This window comes from Pinus tabuliformis, chromosome 5_2 (genome assembly GCF_031772625.1).
Source record: "Pinus tabuliformis cultivar Carrire ecotype Pingquan chromosome 5_2, CPIR1, whole genome shotgun sequence".
In the NCBI taxonomy this organism is placed as follows: Eukaryota; Viridiplantae; Streptophyta; class Pinopsida; order Pinales; family Pinaceae; genus Pinus; species Pinus tabuliformis.
The window spans coordinates 191,640,022-191,664,084 of record NC_142306.1 but is presented as its reverse complement, the minus strand read 5'-3'; the positions used below and the strand labels follow the sequence as shown (position 1 = coordinate 191,664,084).

General features: G+C 40.6%; 1 long non-coding RNA gene across 1 annotated transcript in view; it reads right to left on the bottom strand.

Annotated features, from left to right (window-relative positions):
* The window catches only part of LOC149158214 (uncharacterized), a 242,310-nt gene that overhangs the window by 632 nt on the left and 217,615 nt on the right, over positions 1-24,063 (bottom strand). The window lies entirely within an intron of this gene.

The window sequence follows — 24,063 nt, the reverse complement described above, 5'->3', positions numbered from 1 at the left end:
ACTCCTGTAACCAAAACTCTTCAGCGACAATCATTGAACCTGGGTAAGCTACAACATCATCCCCTACCACACTAATTAGGCCCAGTCAAAGAATTCCCCTGCCTGAAGTCGCTGCAAAACTGAAATATGCGGCCCCGAGAACCGGTTGGGGGGCGTCGACCCCACGAGTATAACGATCATAGCCAGCGCTACTCACTCAGCTAGATCCTCCACTACTGCAATCCTCATACAACCATCTGAAATCAAGTCAACACCGTAGTGCCCATCAACCCAAACCCTCATGCCAGCACCCCCTCCTAGAAGGGGATAAGGAAGAACCTCCCCTCATGACATCATCCTGGTAACAAGGTAGATGTCAATATCTACCAGTATTCGGAGGTATGTATCATGGATAACCATCACCTAGCGATCCACATCCCAACAACTAACCAAATATCGCAAGAACCTATCATGCAACCTCATCAACAGGATCTAAAGAAACATCAACCACCCTCACTGCACTAGCTGCTACCTCGCACCAGCATCCTGTGACATAGCATTCTAGAGAGGAGCCTAGTCGCGCTCTCTCCATATCATCCTGCCACCAAGGATGCCACAAGTCAGAAAGGATAACCCCTTACATCCTCAAAAAATAAAAATGGGGGAAAAATATAGTTTTCTCCCCACTACGCACCTGTTTCCTTAATAGACGCATGGTCCACGTGCCTATTCTTCAGAGCAGCGCAAGGTGTGCATGCCTATATCCCATACAGGTGCACGCCTAGCACGGAAATGATTGGGAAAGTCTCGACGAACCCAAAGAGGGTTCATCGCGCAAACCCATAACTCATATGCATGTAGCACGCGTCTGAGTATGCCTTTCACGTGAGGTCTTTGAGTATAACTCTTGTTTTACGCGAAGATTGTGTGTTAAGTTATGGTATGTTCTATGCTTATAACAGTTTACTTCTTTTTCTTTGTTATATTCCATAGATTAGCAATCACATGTACATAAAGTAAAGTGCAGATAGAACATTAAACGATCGACAGAAAACAAGCCAAGACAAGAGACACAAGATGTGGCGGCTAGCCAGGGACAAACCCCACAATGTGTGGGGAAACCCTTTGATCAAATCTTCTTTTATCTTCAATAATTCAGCAGAGAGAAATAGTACAATAAATCTGATTCATATCAGCAGTAGCAAACCCTAGATCAGCAGCATAAGCATTAGAGGCTTCATTATCAAACTAGGGCAAACGATATCTCACAAACCGACCGTCGGATTGACTTCATTCCACCACCAAAAGTTGCGGCTTCCGGAGGAGGTTCAGATGAACCTACAGCATAGTTCAAATGAGGATATCTTCTAGGCCACGCAGGTCAATCTTTACTTCTGCAATTGCAGCTTCAGTTTCAGCAGTTTCCAGCTTCAAACTAGGGCAATCGATATCTTGCAAACTGTTCGTCAGATTGACTTCATTCCACCACCAAAAGTTGCGGCTTTCAGAGGAGGTTCAGATGAACCTATAGCGCAATTCCAAAGAGGAGATCTTCTAGGCCACACAGGTAAATCTTTGCTTCTGCAGTTGTAGCTTCAGGTTCAACAGCTTCCGGCTTCACATGTGTGAGAGAGAGACCTATTTCTGCGCAGTAGAGAAGAGACTCGTTTCTACCCAGTAGAGAGAGAGAGATGTGATAAGAAGAGTGAGTGAAAATGAGCAAAATTCCTCTTATATTTATACACAACGTTGGTGTTTGAATAGATGCGACTTTTTGGCTTCTAAGCCTACATGAGTTGTAGGTCGGCTTGATAATAATTCCATAATCAAAATAAATTCATATCTCCATGAATACTTATCGGAATCAGATGATCTTTATATCAATCCTACACCTCTCGATGAGAGGAATCTAATAAAAATATTATCAGCCATGAATAAGATGACCCACATGAAGTTTTTCCCTGGTTGCCAATTTTAACACTCCCTCTCAACCAGGGAGAACTTCATCTGCTATCTGACTATCGGTCATTACTATTCATCCATCAAATGCACTGCCCTGTACAGCCTGACCCTTGCCCTGCTCTACTCTATTCTGCCTATTCTGCTTTGTCTTGTTCTGCCCTGTACTGATCAGTATTGTTTTGCTCTATTCTGCTCTGCTCTTGCATTGTTCTGTTCTGCTTTGCTTTTGTCTGAATTATGAAGAAGAAGAAATGATCAAGGATGTATCATACTGACTCAAAGTCAGTCTCAGAGTACGTACCACTGGTCCCAGACTAGTCTCAACCAACCCGAAGTCAACATCATAGTGAGTACAACTCCATTGGTCCTAGACCAGTATCATCCTCCACTGACTCAAAGTCAGTCTCAGAGTGCATACCACTAGTCCCAGACCAGTCTCAGCCGACCCAAAGTCAGCTTCATAGTAAGTACCACTCCTACCACTGGTCCCAGACCAGTATCGCAGTCTCAGAGAGTGTACCACTAGTCCCATACCAGTATCATTGATCCCAGATCAATGGAGGTCATCCTAGCGTAGGGAGTGCAGTATATACAACGATGCGTCCATCGGTACTACTATGGTCCCTAACTTCATTTCCCTACTCATTGATCAGATGAGAGGTACTTCCCATGAGTCCCAGACTGCATGGGTAGGATGCCTCAACAGGAGAAGTAATCAATCCTGTCCTCACAGGAGAACACATCAATCCTGCTACAATCACCATGGAGAACACATCAATCCAGGCCGCCATGGAGAACACATCAATCCAAGCCTCACAGGAGAACACATCAATCCTGCTACAATCGCAATGGAGAACACATCAATCCTGCTACAAAGGAGAGGGAATCATCCTGTTCCACAAGAGAGCGAATCATCTTGTCCCACAAGAGAGCGAGTCATCTTGTTCCAGTGCACACCACCAGGGGAGGGTGAGTCACCCTGTGGTCGTATGTTGCTCCAGTAAGAACCGCAAGCCCTCAGAGCTCCCAGAGCTCAATGTATGCAACATGCAGGACCCTTGTACAAGGGTTTCTTGACGACTCCAAGTCGTTTGGGAAAATCACAAATTAGATCTTTCCTCGAGGCTTTGACAAGGTGTATTGACTTGTACATCATCTTAATGTGATGGAACCTCCTTGCTCATCGTCGTACCATATCACAGATGATGTCTATCTACTGGAGCAATCAACAAACACGAGATTCCTCAATAATCAAATCCTGCCTCTGGTTGTTACAGAGAATCACAGTGGTATCCAATGTAAATCCAAACAGCTCACTAAAGAGCTTTCGCAACCAGACTGCCTCACAGGAGGCCATGCTAGTAGCAATATATTCTGCTTCGGCGATGCTCAAAGCCACCGACTTCTGCTTCCTGCTCATCTAGGATATCGAAGCAGATCCCAAGGTGAAACAGCACCCAAAAGTGCTCTTACGGTCCACCACACTACCTGCCCAATCAATATATCCAAGTAGTCTCACATCTCTGGCAGTGTATCTTAACCCATTGTACCATGAAGATATCTCAGAAGATTCTTGGCATCAATCCAGTGAGGCTCAACCAAATATGAGCTTACAATGCTAACTGTAAAACATATGTTTACATGGAGGTTCACCAAGAACATCAATGTGAATGAGTTTATGAAACTCAGAGGCATTTCCCAAATCTGGTCCAACATCACTACCATATAACTTCTAAAAGTTAAGATCCTCGAGGTAGTCACAGGCTTGCAGTCCATCATACCAAATCTTTCCAATATCTTTACCACATATTTTCCTTGAGATAGGAAAATTTCCCTTGGCTTCTGCCACACTTCAAGTCCTTGGTCCTTCATTTCAAATTCAGAAGCCAACTCCCTCTTACAACTGTGAATGAGAGGGTTTGCACCTATTAGAAAGAGGCCATCCGCATACAGCACCAGTATGAGAGGCTTTCCATCTTCAACCTTAAAGTAAAGGTTAGGATCGGCTTCACTCCTAGTGAATCCCAGCTTCATCAAGTAGCTATCGATCCTCTCATACCATGCTCGGGGTGCTTGCTTCAGCCTATAGAAAGCCTTCTTCAACCTGCATACATGAGATTTTCAATCATAAATCTCAAATCCTTCAGGTTGATCCACATAGACCTCTTCTTTGATCGAACCGTGCAAGAACGCGGTCTTAGCATCCATCTGATGTAGGTTCCATCCTTGTGAAGTCACAAGGGCTATGATCAAGCAGATCATTGTATATCTAGCAACAGGTGCAAATATCACATCATTATCTATACCTTCCTTCTGGGAGAAACCATGAGCAACAAAACGATCCTTATACTTTTTTGTACTTCCATCTGCTACATGATTTATCTTGTAAATCCAATTTGAAGTAACAATTACATTGTCCTAAGGTCTGGGAACTACTTCCCAGACATCATTCTCCATAATGGTCATAGCATCCTTCCATACTTGATGCTTGACGACATCTGAGAATGATGAAGGCTCATTTTGTATGATTGTGCTCATGATGGTCAGGCATCCCTGATACCTATTAGGTTTCTTACTTTCACAAAAGGTTCGTCGGGGTGCAACATGTCCTTCAGCATCATCAAGTAGCCCCCTAAGCCATGAAGGCCTCTTCCTAGAAGAGGAAGGCTCAGGTGGATAAATAGGATCCATCGGTTCTTCCACATCAGGCATTGTTACATCATCTACCCATAGAGACAGCTTCCACAATTGTACGGTGCCACACCATTCTGCTCTGGAGTATGTGGTGTACTAGTCTCGCTCTTAATGCCAGACTCAGATATGCCTGATTGAACCAATTGTAATATATCGGAGGTCTTGCTTTGGCATGACGGGAATGGTCCCCTTTTGAGCTTTCCTTCGGTACATCCTGGACATACACCTTCTTTCTCTACTTGGAATTCGGGCATCTCTATCACCATTTGTCTTACACTGAGTAGAGCTTTATAATTAAGGGGGGAAAACCTTTGATGCCAAATTTCGGACTGAAGAGATGTGTCATAAGACAAGACACCTAGCGAACTTCCATCAACCTAATATAATGAATCAACATGAAACCCAAGAGTAAAGGTATCTTTAACATTATTTTTTCATATACGTACCTTGCCATCGTTGAAGGTTACCTTGAAGCCTTTGTCTTCCATCGCCGAGATGGACACCAAGTTCTTTTTGAGGTCAGGTGCATTTAATACATCATGAACTTTCTAGCCTTCTTGAATGGTTGTCCTCTTCCTTGATTCCCAGCTCTCCTCTTACCTTTGCTATTGAATTTGTCATTCCTTTGATTGCCATCAGAGGGATTTTGATCATCATCCCAGTGTGAGTCCTTTCTATCAGGGCACTCCCTTGCATAGTGACCTGCTTTATTGCAAATGTAACATCGTCCTTTTCTTCCATCCTTAGGTCTAGCCTTTCCTTTTGATTTAGTCCTGGAGTTATTTCTTTTCTTAGCATGAGAAGAAAAAGCAACAGGAGGACCTTTAGGCATGGGCATTTCTTGCTCTTCTACCCTTGTTTCTTCTTGAATGCATCTAGCCAATAATTCCTTGAAACCAGGAATTACATTATTGTTCAAAAGAGTAGTCCTGAACACGTACCATTCGGATGGTAATCCTCCAAGAGTCGTGAGTGTCATTCCCCTGTCAATGATAACCTCCCCAATAGATAGGAGATCGTTCCTGATTTCGGTGATCCTTAAGAAGTATGCTTGCATGCTCTCATCTTTACCCTTCTTGATTTCCCTCAGCTGGTTTCTAAGAAATAAAACTTGATTTGCATTATTAACTTTAAATAAACTCACTAGTCTATCATAGATTTCCTTGGAGGTGTCCAGTTCAGAGATGTAGGCCACCAAGTGCTTGTCGATAGAGTCAGGGATGATCTTCTTTGTTTTGACTTCTCCATTTTTCCATTTGTTCCAGGTAGCAGCGGATGCATTTGATGGAGGCTCAACAATATTTCCTCTTACATGGTCCAGCACTCCTTGATCTTCAAGGGTTAGATCGATAGACATCTTCCATCTGTGATAGTCAGCTTTCTCATGGAGCTTGTCTTTGGCAGGAAAGAGTGTTGAGGACCCCATAGTTCTTTTAGGATAGCCTTGCCAATCTTCTCTTCGGTGATTGCTCTTGCTCTTGCTTGGGCTTTGTCTTCACCTCAGCTCTGATACCATGTTAAGTTATGGTATGTTCTATGCTTATAACAGTTTACTTCTTTTTCTTTGTTATATTCCATAGATTAGTAATCACATGTACATAAAGTAAAGTGCAGATAGAACATTAAACGATCGACAAAAAACAAGCCAAGACAAGAGACACAAGATGTTGCGGCTAGCCAGGGACAAACCCCACAATGTGTGGGGAAACCCTTTGATCAAATCTTCTTTTATCTTCAATAATTCAGCAGAGAGAAATAGTACAATAAATCTTACTCATATCAGCAGTAGCAAACCCTATATCAGCAGCATCAGCATTAGCAGCTTCATTATCAAACTAGGGCAGACGATATCTCACAAACCGACCGTCAGATTGACTTCATTCCACCACCAAAAGTTGCGGCTTCCAAAGGAGGTTCAGATGAACCTACAGTATAGTTCAAATGAGGAGATATTCTAGGCCACATAGGTCAATCTTTACTTCTGCAGTTGTAGCTTCAGTTTCAGCAGTTTCCGACTTCAAACTAGGGCAGTCGATATCTTGCAAACCGTTCGTCGGATTGACTTCATTCCACCACCAAAAGTTGCAGCTTCCAGAGGAGGTTCAAATGAACCTACAACGTAGTTTAGATGAGGAGATCTTCTAGGCCATGCAGGTTCTGCAGTTGCAGCTTCAGGTTCAACAACTTCCTGCTTCACATGTGTGAGAGAGAGACCCATTTCTGCACAGTAGAGAAGGGACTCATTTCTGCGCAGTAGAGAGAGAGAGATGTGATGAGAAGAGTGAGTGCAAATGAACAAAAGTCCTCTTATATTTATACACAATGTTGGTGTTTGAATAGATGCGACTTTTGGGCTTCTGAGCCTACATGAGTTGTAGGTCGGTTTGATAATAAATCCATAATCAAAATAAATTCATATCTCCATGAATACTTATCGGAATCGCATGATATTTATATCAATCCTACACCTCTCGACGAGAGGAATCTAATAACAATATTATCAGCCATGAATAAGATGACCCACATGAATTTTTTCCCTGGTTTCCAATTTTAACATTGTGCAGCTCAAGGAGAGTCGCCCCCGCAGTCCTTAAGATTGTCCCTATAAAAGCCATAAAAGGAACCCCTGTATGGCCTACATAACCTAACAGACTGAAAATCACAAAGCTTAGGACTCAAGTTCTTACCTATCTCTAACGGAGTGAATCCCAGGTGCACAAGCTAACTACAACAGCAAGAAATGCTCCAGGAAAGCTCTTTGACCTCCACAACTCAATAATACAAATGATTGACTTTGGACCCCATGGCCTTATTTATCACCCTTTTTACCATCTCTTGGGGTATATTATAGAAGCCTGGGATATTCGTTGAAAAAACCGAAAGAGATGTGAAGATAAATCCCACGACATCTCCATCATGGAACCCTTCATTCTGGAAACACAAAAAGTAAACTTCTAGGCCTATTGCACATGTCAAGTACTTCTCTAACTCTCAAAGTCCATAACACTCATTATATATGTGTTTCTTAAATGATGCTTTCACTTTGGGTTTTGGTTGTATCCTGTTATCACAAAATCTGACCATGATAGGCTATTGATCAAGTAGACTCTGAGTAACTCTTTCAAACCAATCTTTTGGCTAAGGCTTAGCCTCCTCGAATTGAGAGGGCTCTCTCAAGGGTTAATGATATTGATTAAAGATATAGTTAGATGTCTAACTCTATGGTTTGTGATTTTATATGTTTATAGGTTGAAATATGGAGACTTGTTACCATTAGGCCATGGAGTCAGTGACAGAGATAAGGATAACAAATAGCTCTTCTTATAAAACTGAGGCTTGTATAGACTTCAATAAAAGAGTAACACATTCAAGAAAGTCTCAATAACTTGAATTTCATAGAAGTCAGAGCATGTGGGCATGAATTCTGAGTAATGATACATCAAGGTATTCAAAAGGAAAGTATTAAAAGTGATTCATCAAAGTCTAATACTTAAAGGAAGTTAGAGCATGAATAACCATGAATTCTGAGTAGTAAGTATTAAACATTAAAGAAAAACATTGAAAGATAGGACCCAAGAACTCAATTCACCATAGTTTAACACTTAAAGGAAGTCAGAGCATGTTCTTCCATGAATTCTGAGTAATAATCGTTAAGACTATGGAAGTAAAACATATCAAAGATAAAAGATAAAGCTCACTGAAGTACACTAAGAGTCTCAGATTCAGAAAAGTTAAAATGCTTCTGTATATATCAGTCCCTTCACAACATTTACAAAATTAGTCCTCTTATATAACATTTTCCAACCCTGTTTACATCAAATTTTACATTACTTATAGGTATCTATCCTTTACAACAAGTCTGCCAAGTGGCTAGACCATTAGACTTTACAACTAACACCAAATCTAACTACTAACTAGATTCATAAAACTAGGACTAACACCTATTCGAATTAAGAGTTAGAGTCCTACTATGACTCAAACACCTAATTATTACATTTAAACAAAACTGATCCAAATCTTCCTTGAAAGGAATCCTATCTATTCATAAAACAAACTACTTAATTACAACTTAACAGCTAGTTGTCTTTAAGAGTCCTAACAAAAATAGGAGTGAAACTCCTAAAACATGCTTTCAACAACCCTATCTATGACTTAAATACACTCTTTAATCAACTGCTAACCCATGTCCTCGAGCTTGATGATGTCTCCAGTATTGTTGCTAACCCTATTGAATCATGACCTAATTGTCCTAAAAACAATGAGGCAGAGTTCCTCCTTTTAAAGCCCTTAATCCTTTATGCTTATCCCGAGCAGTTTCATATGCGGCATGTGTTAGTAATCCATTTAAACTACATTTGTCCACCTGTGCAAGAAAAGAACTCTCGAATAGATCAAAAAGAGAATGAAACATGACTGTGTTGTGAAAATAGCCGGTTTTCGTAGCACAGCTTTTATATCATTTATGGAATACTTCTTTGAACCATTCTGCATCACTTCCATCTAAAAATTCATCAATGATCCTCATATGTCTACTAGCAATCATCAAAACTTGGACTTTATCAGACCTTACCTTCGAAATGCATCTATAAAGTGCTAAAAATTCACCTTCATCGGTTTCGTAGAGTGCTATGAAACTGCTGTGTATGCTCTTTTTTCAACACGGCCTTCAAAATCTACAATTTGGGAATTTTCAATATTTCATAAAGACTGATATGATCACCAAAAACAAAACAACTTAACCTTATAAGATTGTTCTTCTTTAGAGATGACCTTCTTTTTAATACCAAAAGTTTTAAGATATATCCTTTACTGCCCTTTTTTTTCATCATTGTGTTTCATTATTGTTGTAGCCTTTCTTCAGCTTTTGTTAACTGTATTTCTAGGTCTTCAATTTGTCTTTTCAATCTCCTGTTAGTAGCTCTCAACTAAGCATTCATCCTCCTTACAAATCTGGCTTCTTTGATTGCAAGAATAGTCCAAGTAAAGTACTGAGCTTCACTGCTGACTATTTCCGGTTTGAAAGATTTTTCAACTTCCCAGAGAGCCTATATCCTCTTGAAATCTGTCTTCTCAGCAACATGCCTTCTTTCTCTCATCTTTTTCTGCACTGTTTTCATCTGAAAAATAGGTGTTGAGATAGAGCTTATATATTTTGATCCCTAATAGCTGTTACAAAAATGGAGGAGGTTTTTGTGGATAAGAATGTTTATAAGAAAAAATTCTCTCAGTTTTTTGAAAACCAGTTTCAGTTGTCCAGAATTTGCATTATAAAATCATGTATAACACAGGAAAATTCAAAATTCTGAAAATAGGTCTCAAAGGAAACTTAGAATCTCCAAATTGGTAGCACCTGGGAGAAATTTTAAAGAGGTTTTTGTTCCTTGTTATGTTATTAGAAAAAACCTCCTTCAGATTTTTGAAATTCATCTTCATTTGCCTAAAAATTCCTTTTGAAACCAATGGCTCAAAACAGTCCAAGAAACGCACAAATCCCCTTGCAGCTCCTGGTAGAAGTACATGTAACCTGTCTGGATGAAAGCTTATGTGAAGGTGAGGTCATCCATGATTAGTTAAAGCTCTATAGGCTCCTATCCAAACACATAGCCTTCTTTTTATTCTTTCATCTTCATGGCAATTTCCCTTTATAACCCAAACTGCCCTCTTAAAAATATGACAGCTGTAAAGAACTTTTTGGACAGCAAGTTGTTTGTCACAAAGTTAACTTTTCAAAGGTGACAGCTGAATAATACATGCAAAGGTTGAAAAGTAAATGACATAGAGGAGCGTGGGTAACTTTTTTAAGGAATTATATTTGAATGTGGAGAGAAAGGTGACAAAATGAGGGATTGGAAAGCAACAACCACTTCATCAACCAATAAAAATAACTCTGCTTTTCCTGAAAAAGAACGTTGCACTCCTGAGCTCCTATCTCTTGATCCCTGATAGATATTACAAACATGGAGGAGGTTTTTGTAGAGAAGAATGTTTATAAGAAAAATATCTTTCATTTTTCAAAAATGAGTTTTCAATTGCTGAGGAACCCCCTTGGAAGTTGACTACTAAAAACAGAACAACAGGGTTTTGCCTCACAGTGCGCTACGAAATTATCTTGTTTTAGTAGCGCAAATCACATTTTTTGAACTAGCTGCGCCACGAAACTGTGTATTCCCGTATGATTGCAAAAATTTAACCCTAAACTTAATGGAATGACTTCTAAATGGAAAATGTGACCTATTTGACCATGAAGTGAACCTAAAGGACTTTATTTGGAAATGAAAGATGACATTTTAAGACTTCAAACCCTATCACTTACCCTTTTATCAAGACTAAAATGACTTTTATACCTCCTTGAAATCATGACCAAAAGCAGAGTTGACATAATGATGTTTTGAACATTTTTGGGTGATAACATATCCATTGCAGGAATATCACATATGGTCAGCTTCAACCAACACCTCAACAAGTGAAAAGAAAGCAGGTTTCATTCTTCGCTCAACATGATAGGCTTCCCCCTAAAATGCTTTTCATATCCTAACATCATTTCTCTGAAATGCGCCATCAGTTCCAACATCTCGACCATGTTTATCACCATCTCACACATGTACATGATAATCATTCACGTCGGTCAATAGAAAACACCCCCCCCCCTCTTGGCTCCATTCATCACTATAGATACTTCTTCACACAAAGGAACCATGACCACTCACTCCACCTAGGAACCATCTCACATGCATATATGAAAGTTTAGCCTCATTATGTTGCATTAATTACACATTCACCCAATTTTCCTGGGCCCTCTCACAATACTAACAGATGCACCTTTGTGTCCTACATTTGGCCTATCGTTCATCCACATCACATAGCCCATTTGTACCACTTCACCCACACACCCAACATGGAGACCAACCAATGGGGCCCCCATCCTCAGTAGATACATTACACCTTCACATATGTTACTATCATCATGGGGCACCCGTCTCCGTGGATGTACATCCAAACCAACCCCTATTCTTTTGGCAAGTGTACAAAGATTAAAAAAAAAATCTCCCATCCACATATGATTTTTACAATTCATGGCCCTCACCCACCTGAAGTCTCTAATCACCTTTGGTCACAGATCATGAGCAAATCACCCCTATTTTTCACATCTTTCAAAAATCACTTACCCATCGTGGAAATCCTACCGATTCTGGGATCATCAAAAAGCATGTTTTTGACCAACGTCGTTTGCATATAAAGCTCTGACCTTAAAATACCTATTTGTATCCTCCAATATCGATAGCCCTCACTATCATGACTATCTAACCCAAGTTATTACAATCTATTCATATCTCACATTGATTTCCCAACTCACCATGTCGAGTCGATGACACCCCTCTCCTATCGACTTCAATAAATATATTCCAGGAAAGAGGTATTACCTTGGATACTCCCTCCCTTAATAGAGGTATCCTCACATGGAACGTTGGGAATCATTATTTCCTAGTGATGGCATTGGTACCCTTGAAATTTGACATCAATTCAATCATTCATGTCAAGGTGGTGTCATACTTAGTTACTGTTGTAGCTCATTCATATAGTCAAAGACCCCCACATCACTAAGCACATCATTCAGCAGTGATTATATTATGATGTAGGGGAGGTACCTACCACCAAATACCTGTGCAGACAACAACACCCATCAAAAAAGTGCTTTACCAAGATATTCATAGGAAAACTATATTTCTCCTATTTGACCAGAAAGTACCCCTGAGGGCGTCAACAATTTTAATCATCAACTATCATCACATCAACAACCACCAAGTTGACTGCACACAAATTATTTTTTTATCAATTGTAATCAATTCCGATTATCCATAATAATGAGCATGGGACATGCCCGCCTCGTATAGACACACCATTATTATAGTTTTTTCACCAGAGCATGGGTATCATTCATACTCACTCAAAGGGTTTTTCTCTACTCATCTCTGAAACAAGCTATCCTCTCTCTTGAAAAGTTAACCAAACTCTCCAAAGTAAATGAAAACATGATGTATTTCAACTATATGTTTTCTCCTAACCTCATACATCAGGGGGGAACTGTTAACACTGAAAAATCATACACCTGCTAGTACAATCCACAAGACATTAGAAGTGTCTAGCAGAATGCACAGGTGGACATTTTTCTAGCCGAATACATTATGAAGATTCAAAAATCAAAAGTTCTCCTAACGTCAAAAGTTTATAAAGGAAATAAATTAAGGCCACATGTATATTTCTTAGATAAATGCACATGCATGACATATCCTCAAAAAATTGCACTGTTGCAGAAAACGTGACTCAGCAGTCCAGGACCACTTTACACACTTGTAGTTGATTTCTTGATATGAGATTCGCCTAGTACATCCGAAATCGAGTGACCTTAGGGAAGTGCAGCCCTCAATGGAATCCTCTTGTCCTACTCATGTGTCTTTATCATACATGTACCAAGAGAGGGAAGAGGGATTCAAAAAACTCTATATAAACAGGCCATGGGAGAGCCAAAAATGAGAGACATTATTATGCTGACCAGATTGTTGTTTGAGCAAACCACCATTACAAAGTTGAAACCAAGGAAGTGAAGGTAACTAGCATTTTGGCCAAATTTCTTCTAAGAAACCCAACATTTCAGAGCAACCAGCACAGCGGCCTTGGCTAGAGATTGGTGGGTCTTACGAAAAGGGGGCTATGGATACAGAGAGACTAGTCATGCAAGCTGAGGAGGCTGAGATGTGATGAGATGTTGCAAAGACAGAGTTACAGCGATATTGTGACTCCTGGAGATGAGATGAGACCTTAATTAGAGGTGTGCCCTTTGAGGGATGGGCTCACCTTCCAAAGGTTGTAGTTGGGATGATGATGTCCCAAGAGTGGGAGAATCTGATGACTTTGCATGGTATTGCTATGGCAGTGACTACAATAGGTCCCATCTTGGCTCCTGATGCACAAATGGTGCCACCAGGGCCCTAGGGAGGTTGGCCATGTATTTTTATTTTTTGGTCGAGATGATGTATGTACCAAGGCAAGCACCCATTTATGAGGATGCTCTCCTATATTTTTGGTGACTTATCCTTCCTGGTCGTGGGCCAGTGGTTTTTGTACTCATATATATTTTTTGATGCATATACGAGGCTATTTTTGGTGGCTCTCATGATGTGATTTATGAGTCCATAGTTCTTGGTGTATTTTTGTGTTTGTGTTTCTAGATGTATCTTTTGTTGATGTTTTTATATATCTTGATGGTTATATATATGTGATGCATGTCAATCTAGGATTTGATTAGTGATGCGATCAACTATATGATTTTGATCTCTGGGTATTGTAGGTTTTAACCCCGTACAGAAATTACCTGCATACGAATTCTAAAACACAGAAAATAAACAATGTGAGAGCATAACACATAAAACACATATACACAGAGATTTTCCCCTAGATCCTAAAACCGGGACTACCAGCTTGATTTTCATTATGTTCCTTTCAGTGTTACAATACATATTTATACATACCGAAGCATCCAATACCATGGACCGAAAACCATCGCGTCCAAAACCATGGATCGAAAACCATCGCGTCCAAAACCATGGACCGAAAATCATAGGTAGGTCCACCGAACCTAATACAGGGTCCCTCAGTCCTCGTAGAGGGGGGTTACCCGCCCCCCTTGTGACCCCCCCACTATGCAATCAGCACAATGAAGGGGGGGCTTCGCCCCCCCTCTAACCTCCCGGTTAACTACGTAGGTTAGTCGTGGAAAGAATATAACACAACCCAACATTCTCCCACTTGTTGTTTTCTTTCCACAGGAGAGCTTAGTCATTTTTCCAGCCTTGAAACAACCATTTTTTCTCTATACCAGGAGAACTTCTCAGAGCTCACAGATTTTGTCAATGCATCTGCAGTATTCTTCAAAGTGTCCACCTTTACAAGCAACACCTTTTTGTCTTCTATCATATCCCTCACAAAGTGATACTAAACATCAATTTGCTTTGTCTTTGAATGATAATCAGGGTTCTTTTCCAAGAAAAATTCACTTTGGCTGTCATAGTCTATCCTTATAGCTCCTTGTACTAACCCCATACTTGAACACAATCTCTGCAACCAAATTGCTTCCTTGCTTGCATGAGTGGCTGCCATGTATTATGCCTGTGTAGTTGATAGTGCCATTATAAATTGTTTCTTACTCATCCAACTGACTGCACCTCCAAATAGGTTAAACACATACCCACTTGTAGATCTTCTCTAATCTAAATCTCCAGCCCAGCCTGCATCAACAAAGCCATGAATATCCAAAACTTTGTCCAATCCTGGTCTTGCTTGGTAGCACAAAACATAATCACTAGTGCCATGCAAATACCTGAAAACCCACTTCACTGTTGTCCATTGCTCTTTCCCTGGTTTTCACATAAAACTGCTCAATACTCCTACTGCATGTGCAATGTCTAGTCTAGTACAGACAATTACATACATCAAGCTACTGACTGCACTTGCATATGGAACACAGGACATATCCTCTTCCTCTTCTTGTGTCTTGGGACATTGTTCAGTAGATAACTTTACACCTACAAGAATAGAAACCTTCACCGGTTTACTATCCTGCATATTAAACCTTTGCAGTATTATCTCAACAATCTTCCTCTAGTTTAACCAGAGCTTCCTCTTTGCCCGATCTCTTTTAATTTCCATGCCCAAAATATAGTTTGCAGCACCAAGATCTTTCATGTCGAATTTGGAGGACAATTGGGTCTTCAAATCCTGGATAATTTCTTTGTCATTTCCAACCAGCAACATATCATCCACATATAAGACCAGATAAATAACACGGTCACCAATTAATTTAAAATACACATAGGGATCTGCTTTTCTTCTATTGAAGCCAAGTCCCCGTATAAATGTATCAAATTTCTGAGACCACATCCTTGGTGACTATTTTAACCCATACAGAGACTTCTTTAACTTGCATACTAGTTCTTTCTTACCCTTCACCGCAAAGACTTCAGGTTGCTTCATGTAGATCTCCTCTTCCAGATCCCCATGAAGAAATGTTGTCTTCACATCCATCTATTCTACCTTAAAATCAAAAGCAGCAGCAACAAATAAAAGTAATCTAATAGAAGTTACCTTGGCAACAGGAGAAAAAATATCATGAAAATCAATTCCCGACACCTGGGAATAACCTTTTGCTACCAACTGAGCTTTGTATTTTTCCACCTTTCCTTCTGCATTTGTCTTCTTCTTGAACACCCATTTGCTGCTAATGGGTTTCCTTCCAGCCAGCAACTCCACCAGATCCCAAGCCTCATTTTTGTGCAAAGATGCCATTTCATCAACCATGGCCTCTTTCCAAAGTTTTCCATCCTTTGAATCTACTGCTTCCTTCACAGTTCTGGGATCATCATCAGTAATAGATAAAGAAAAATTTGAACAGAAAGCATATGGACTATACCTTTCTGGCTGCCTTCTTTCTCGAACTGATCTTCTTACACCCGGAGTTTGTGGCTCTTCATCTTTTGATTCCTCCTCTGTTGTAGAGTATGATTCTTCCTCCTTTAGCTCAAACTCTATCTTCTCAGGTTCTTTGATTGGACTTCATGTTTAATAACATCTTTCATCTCTCTGAACACCACATCTCAGTTGTACACAACCTTCCTTGTTGTTGGGTTCCAAAGCTTATAACCCTTTAAACCATCCTTATACCCAATAAAGATGCACTTTTCAGATTTACTATCCAACTTGATTCATTTCTCCTTTGGAACATGTACATATGTATCACATCCAAATACCCTCAGATGTGAAAGAGAGGGTTTCTTACCAGTCCATACCTCTTGTGGAGTCTTATCCTCCAACGCTGATGAAGGTGATCTATTGACCAGGTAACATGCTATCTCCACCACCTCTGCCCATAATTCTTGTCCTAACCCGATACCATTGAGCATGCTTCTTGACCTTTCCATAAACGTCTTGTTCATTCTTTCTGTAACTCCATTTTTCTGAGGTGTATATGGAGTAGTCTTCTGTCGTGCTATACCACACTTCTTACAGAATTCTTTAAATTCCTTACTAAAAAACTCTCCACCATTATCTGTCCTCAACACCTTTATCTTCTTCTCTGTCTGGTTTTCCACCAGAGCCTTAAATTCTTTAAACCTGTCAAAGACTTCAAATTTCTTCTTAAGGAAATATATCCAAGTATTCCTTGAGAAGTCATCTATAAATGATACATAGTACACAAACTTACCCAGTGATGGAATCTTCACAAATCCAAACACATCATTGTGCACAAGCTTTAATATTTTTTTTCACCCTCTTACCACCAGAGGGGAAGCTCACCCGATTCTGCTTCCCATATACACAATTTTCACAAAAACCAAAATCCAGAGACCTATTACTCATACCTTCTACCATACCTTTACCGTGAAGTATTCAAAGGCCCTTCTCTCCAATATGTCCAAGCCTTTGATGCCACAACATGGTCTTTTCTCCAAAGACCACTAGGTTTTTTGCTCCACTTTCAGGAACCACAGAACTATTACACCCATCAATAATAGTGATACCTTGCAGCTTGTACAGAGTTCCAATCCGAACTCCGTGCATCAATACTAGTGCTCCCCGAACCATCTTGCAAGTATCATTCTCGAACACTGTTTTTACACCTGCATCATCCAGCTTGCTTACAGAAATTAGATTTCTAGCTAATGCAGGAATATGCAAAACACTCGGAAGGGTTCTAACCCTTCCACCTTGCAACTTCAACTTTACTTTTCCGTGACCAACGATTCTAGCCTTCCTATCATCCCCTAAGAAGACATCACCACCATCGTATTTATCATACTCGCAGAACCACTCTCTATGGGGAGTGAAGTGAAAGGATGCACCTGAGTCAATCAACCATGCCTCATGATCTACATGTGTACTTGAAGAAGCCAAGTACACATCCCCACCTTCATCTGAGGTGGTTTTCGCCTCTGCAAACGAAGCATCATCAAATTCCTTTCCTTTGTCAAGAGATTTAGATTTACAGTCCCTTTTGTAATGCCCTTCCTTTTCGCATTTCCAGCATACCACCTTTACAGGTTTTCCTGGAGATTTAGATCTCCCACTCGATGACTTGCTTTTGTTTCTGTTCTGGGACCGTCCACATACAGACAAGGCATCACCATTCTAGCTCTCCATATTTTTCCATCTCATCTCCTCTGTTAGCAAGGATGAGACTATTTCATCAAACTACAAGGCAGTTGCATTGTTACTTATTATAATAACCAGACTATCCCACGAATCTGGTAGAGAACACAACAAATTGATGCACTTATCTTCATCTAAAATTTTAATATCAACAGATAATAACTGATCTAAAAATGGGGCACTTAGGCTTCTTTTCCAACTTACAAGAACCTCTCCCACTTCCAAAGCTTTAAATTTTCCCAAGTCTTATTGATTAACCAATGCGGAATTAAGAAATGCTTGAAATTATAGGTGTATGCTTATGCTTGTGTTAAGTTGATTATATACTTTAAAATCTGATGTTTTAGTTGATATGTAAATGTGCTTGGACTGATATATAAATGCATATAACAGTAAACAATGCAGCAGTAAAAACAAACACATAAGACAACAGTTTAATTTGGAGTTCACCCAAAACTCTTGGGCTACGTCTCCTTGAGCTCTAGTCAACTCGACTAGGCTCTCTGGGATTATGGTATAAGTCCTTTTTATAAGCTCTTGGCTCAACTCCTATTGTTTTACACAGAAACAATGGGTTCAGACACCATTTTATTCCTTGGCTCTTGAAGCTCTTGGCTTTCTGGCCCTCAGCTCTCGCTTTGGCTCTTCGGCTCTGGCTCTGGCTCTGGCTCTTGGCTTGGGCTCTTGGCTCTGGCTTTTGGCTCTAGCTCTTGGTTCTAGCTCTAGCTCTCTTGCTTTGGCTTTGGCTCTGGCTCTTCAGCTCTGGCTTTTTGGCCCTCTACAACCTTCATCTCTCTGGCTTTTCACTTGAACTTCAAGTGACCCCAAAGGCTCTCTCAGATGCCTGTGCAGTACCTCTTCGGCTATCTCTGCTCTCTCTACTCTCTCTCGGCTCTGCTACTACTTTCAGCATTCGGCCCCCTCTCCATTGAGCTCTCTGCCTCCTTTCAGGTGAGCTTCCAGCTTTTTGGCTACCCCAGCCATTTCTCTGTGTGCAATCATCCTTCTATGGCTCTTTGGCTTCCCTACGCATTGTCTATTCGACTGCCATCTGGATCTCGGCCTCTACCCACTAAAATCCTTCTTCTAGCATTGCATAACGCATTTAAGGGAGGCGGCCACCTATTCTCTAACGGAAGAGTGCATCGGCGCTTGAAACTCTGACCATTAAATTTATCTATCTCTATCTTTCCACTGCTCGCCATCTTCTTTCACCACCAGAATCGATCCTGTAGATCTCCAACTGAACAGGGTCTACCACAAGCCCAAGCGAAACCCCTCAGCAACAAAGGCATCCCCTTGAAGCCAAAATAGCTCTAATACCAAATGTAGGTTTTAACCTTGTACAGAAATTACCTGCATATGAATTCTAAAACATAAAAAATAAACAATGCGAGAGCATAATACATAAAACACATATACACAGAGATTTTCCCCTGGATCCCAAAACAGGGACTACTAGTTTTATTTTTCATTATGTTCCTTTCAATGTTACAATACATATTTATAAATGTTGAAGCATCCAATACCATGGACCAAAAACCATTGCGTCCAAAACCATGGACTGAAAACCATAGGTAGGTCCACCCAACCTAATATAGGGTCTAAAAAAAAATTCCTGAGGCGCTGCCCCAAACCCCGTAGAAGGGGGCTACCCGCCCCCCTCAAACCCCCCAAATACGGGGGGCTACCATGCCCCCGCGACCTCCCTGATGTGCAATCGGTGCAACAAAGGGGGGCTCCAGCCCCCCTCTAACCCCCCATTTCATTACATAGGTTAGTCGTGGAAAGAATATAACACAACCCAACAGGTATATGTGTAAATGTGATTGATCAAAATGTCTAGCTAACCTTTGTGCATGCATATATTTGTGGAAAAGGCATGGATTGTGGACTTGGAACGTCCTATTCAACTGGAATACTACGAGTTGGGAATCAAGGAATACATGCAGGTGACGGATACCTAGATGGTGGGCATCGGCCAAGAGGCATATGACGACATCATACTCTACTTTATTGTTGGTGGCTAACCCGATACAAATTCCATTGAAGAGACGAGGTGTTCGGTCAGGAGAGTATATGGCCCATGCTGCAGCAGCGAGATTTTGCGACCATCGAGATACAACATCAATGAACCTGTGTTGATAAGCTGGCGGAAGATCCATCTGTTGACATGCGATAAGAGAAATTTTTAGAATACGCCTATGATGAGGTGATCATCATTAACAATAATTCATTGTAAATACATGCTTACTCTAACATTTTATGGATGAATTTTTTTGAGGTAGAGACCATTGACGGGCTTTTTTAGGCAAGTCCCATTGACCTTTGACAGTATGTATGCCCCCTTGTGGAGGAAATGCTTGATGATGTATGGGCCCTTCCAAAGGGTCTCTAACTTTCCAGGTCCCATGGCTTCTTGGGTAACATCGTAGCAGAGGACTAACTCTCCCTCGGTAAATGTCTAAGGGGTGATATTATGGCCAAATGAGGACTTGACCCTCTTACTGTGGGCTTTGTTGTTTTGAAGGGATTCTCGTCGACATTCGTCGATGAGGTCTAGTTGAACTAATATTTGTTCCGATGGTTAGGTGTCTTCTGGAAGCTCAATGGCTGAGTGTGGCATGGGGATTTCACACTCAATAAGAAATATTGGTTCTATACCATATACAAGTTGGAAGGGTGTGAATCATGGGGATGCTTTTACAGTGGTGCGGTATGCCCACATGGCTGAGAACACCATGTGGTGAAAGTTAGTTTTGTGAGTGTTTACCATACATTGTAACATGGTTTTGAGGACTTTTTGATGGATTCTACTTGCCTGTTGGATTGGGGGTAGTATGGAGATGTAAACTCGTGAGTGAAACCAAGGTGCTAGGACAGTTCTTGAAAGATTTCATTTTTGAAATGTTTACGTGATCTCACACCAATTCTTTGGGAACACCAAACTGCGTTATGACGTGGTTAAATAAAAACCATGAATCGATTTCAGCAGTGTTATTATATGTGGGCATTTCTTCTGCCCATTTGGTAAAATAGTCCACGGCTACTAAAATGTACTTGTGTTTTCCAGAAGAAGGGGGTTTACAAGTCATAAATTCGATGCCCCATTTGCAGAATGGGCCGGCCACTATAACTCGATGTATGGGGGTGGGTGGTGCACATGCCTTATGAGCATATTTTTCACATCAGTCACATCTTTTGACTGCTTGTATATAACCGTGGAAGAGGGTGGGCCATAAATAACTAGCACGAACGATATTTTGGGTGGTGGCCATCCCGGATAGATGGCCACTACATACCCCACTATGACAATCATTTAAGGTTTTTTCATCTTGTTGATGATCGAGACATTGATGTAGGATGGTGTTGATGCCTCAATAATAGAGGGCATCTCATAATAGGAGGTAACGAGGGGCTTGTTGGCGTATGCATTTTCAATATTCATGCATAAGCTGAGGTTTGAAATTTTGAGTGTGTAAAAAGAGAAGGATATCATCGTACCAAGAGTCATTCATGGACACCAAAAATAGATGTTCATTAGGAAGGGTCTCGTTAACCGGAGATCCATGATTATCTGTTGGGAGATCTGTGATGAATTCAGCTAATATGAGTGCTTTTTTTCTCTTGGGGGTGGTAAACTGAAGGTCAAAATCTTGTAGAATAACCACCCATTGGGCATATTTGTGGTTCATCATGTGAAGAGTGTGCAGGTATCATATGGGGTTGATGGTTGCTACCACCATAGTGGTCCTAAGGATGATGTAATGTCGAAGTTTTTGTACAACATGTACAAGGGCTAGGGCTATTTTTTCTTTGAGCTCATAATTTAATGCAGGTCCATATAAATTCTTGCTTACATAATAAATTACGTGCTCCTTGTTTTCTGGTCCATCTTGGACTAATACCCCAGTTATGGCTCTTTCTGAGGCTAACACGTATAGGGTATAATCCTTTTTCTAGTTAGGGGGGTTAATAAAAGGTTCCTGGGATAAGGTATCTTTCAAAGCATAAAATGATTTTTGATCTTGCTCATCCCATTGGGAAGGGATGCCTTGATGAAGGAGACATAGGAAACCTTGTGCACAAGTGGCGTAATCTAGTACAAAGCGACGTAAGAAATTGGCTTTACCCTGTAAGCTTTGTAACTGCTTTAAATTTTTTGGTGGAGGTACTTCTTTGATGGCCTGGACTTTTATGGGGTATACTCTAATCCCTTGTTGGGAAACAATGAATCCTAGAAGTCTTCCGGCATTGACGTAAAACACACACCTGAGAGGGTTCAAGCATAGGTTATATTAGTGATATCTTTGGAGCACCAGGCAGAGGTTTTCTAAATGTTTGGCATGGTTCTTGGACCATATCATGAGATCATCCAGATATGCAAGGATGAGGTGAGCTAGATCATGGAAGATGTAGTTCATGGCCCGCTGGAAAGTGGTGCCAGTGTTTTTAAGACAAAAGGGAATGACTTGGTATGCAAATGTCCCCCAAGGGGTAGTGAATGTTGTTTTGTACTAATCTATATGATGAAGCTGAATTTGGTTATACCTAGAGAACCCATCCATGAATGATAAGGACTCATGATTGGATCAAGCATCGATGACTTGATCGATGAATGGTGTTGGGTAACTATCTTTAGGGCATGCTTTGTTTAGGTCCCTAAAATCAGTACAAATTTGAATGGTGCCTTGTTTTTTCATGATGAGTATAGGATTGGAAACCCAAGATGTGTAGTAAATTGGGTAGATAAATCCAACTCTATGAAGCTTCTCAATTTCTTGCTTAATTTCTACTACCTTAGAGGGATGCAATTGGTATTGATTTTGGTGGACAAGATGGGCATCTAGCCATGTCTCAATATGATGTTCCACTATTTTGGGATTAAGGCTTGGCATTTTTTAGTAGTCCCATGAAAAAATATCTCTATATTCTTGGAATACGGATGTGGATGCAACTATTTCTTCGGGGGAGCATGCTGCCCCCATGAATATTTCCTCGGTTTTGACAGGATTTTTTGAAATATTCACCTTTATGCTAGGTGAGATATTGGACATGTTCCCTTCCTAAAATTCACCAAGTGATGGGATGGGATTTTTGAACCAATCCACTTTTCATGAGGGGAGAAAATCTTTTGTTTAGTTGGTGCAAATGTCATGGGTTTTCTTGCTTCTAGGGGTAAATGTTTTTTGGGGTAAAAAAATTGAACAATGATGTATGTCATCCTAAGGGCATTCAGGTTCCATCATGGCCTAAATAATATCTTCATCTGAGTGGAAAATATTATCCAAGGTTGACTAGGAGTTGCTGAATCTTGAGATGTAGAATTGGATGTGCTAGTGGACAAACATGAATATGACTCGTCAGTTGAAGTTGTAGAACCTAGAGAGGTTGACAAGGTGCAGATTGGATGGTTTTGCATCATCAGATTTGGTACCACTATTAGGGTGGACTTTGCGGTTTTGACACCAAAAAATGATGAGCAGACTGCACAAATCATGGTTCCTACGAACGAGGAAATAAATCTTATATGATGTTGTGTGTCGTCATCATTTTGTGGTGGCAGAATCTCAGTTATAGGTGGTTGCATATTTTTTGGAGGAAACTCTCACTCTCTCATTGGTGTAAGGGGGACAAGAGAAGCTTCTTCCATTGGATGCTATTGTTGAATCCTAAGCCACTGAAATATGTGTAACATAGGGCAAGCTTCATTGGTATGAGTAGCATCAGTACAGATTCTACATACTAGTCTCACGGTAGCAAGTGTTGATGCCTGGTTACCACATGGAAGATCTGATATGTTTTGGTGGTGTTGAAGGGGGCTAATATAATAGGGGTTAGGCCCTGTTTCTGGGAGTCGCTTTTCTTCAAACACACATAGAACGGACCTTCATGCTTCATTCTCAGGGGGTTGCGGCAAATGACTTGATGGTTCGGTCTCTACTCTGGGAAAATTTGAATTCTCTGCAATAAATCAACACATGACACCTAATATTGGATGAAATTGAGAAAGATGGGGACAATGTCGCACATGATGGTTACTGGCACAAATTTGGCAAGTGTGACACATGTACCTTGATATTGCTGGTTGGGTGATGTGAGGAATTGGATACAATCGGTTAAATGCTCGTAACTCAGAGCATTGGTTGGTTAAATGTTTTAATGCGTCACATAAAGCACAAGTAAGTGATGGTGAGGTATGTGTCTGCTGAGAGTGCCTTTGGCCAT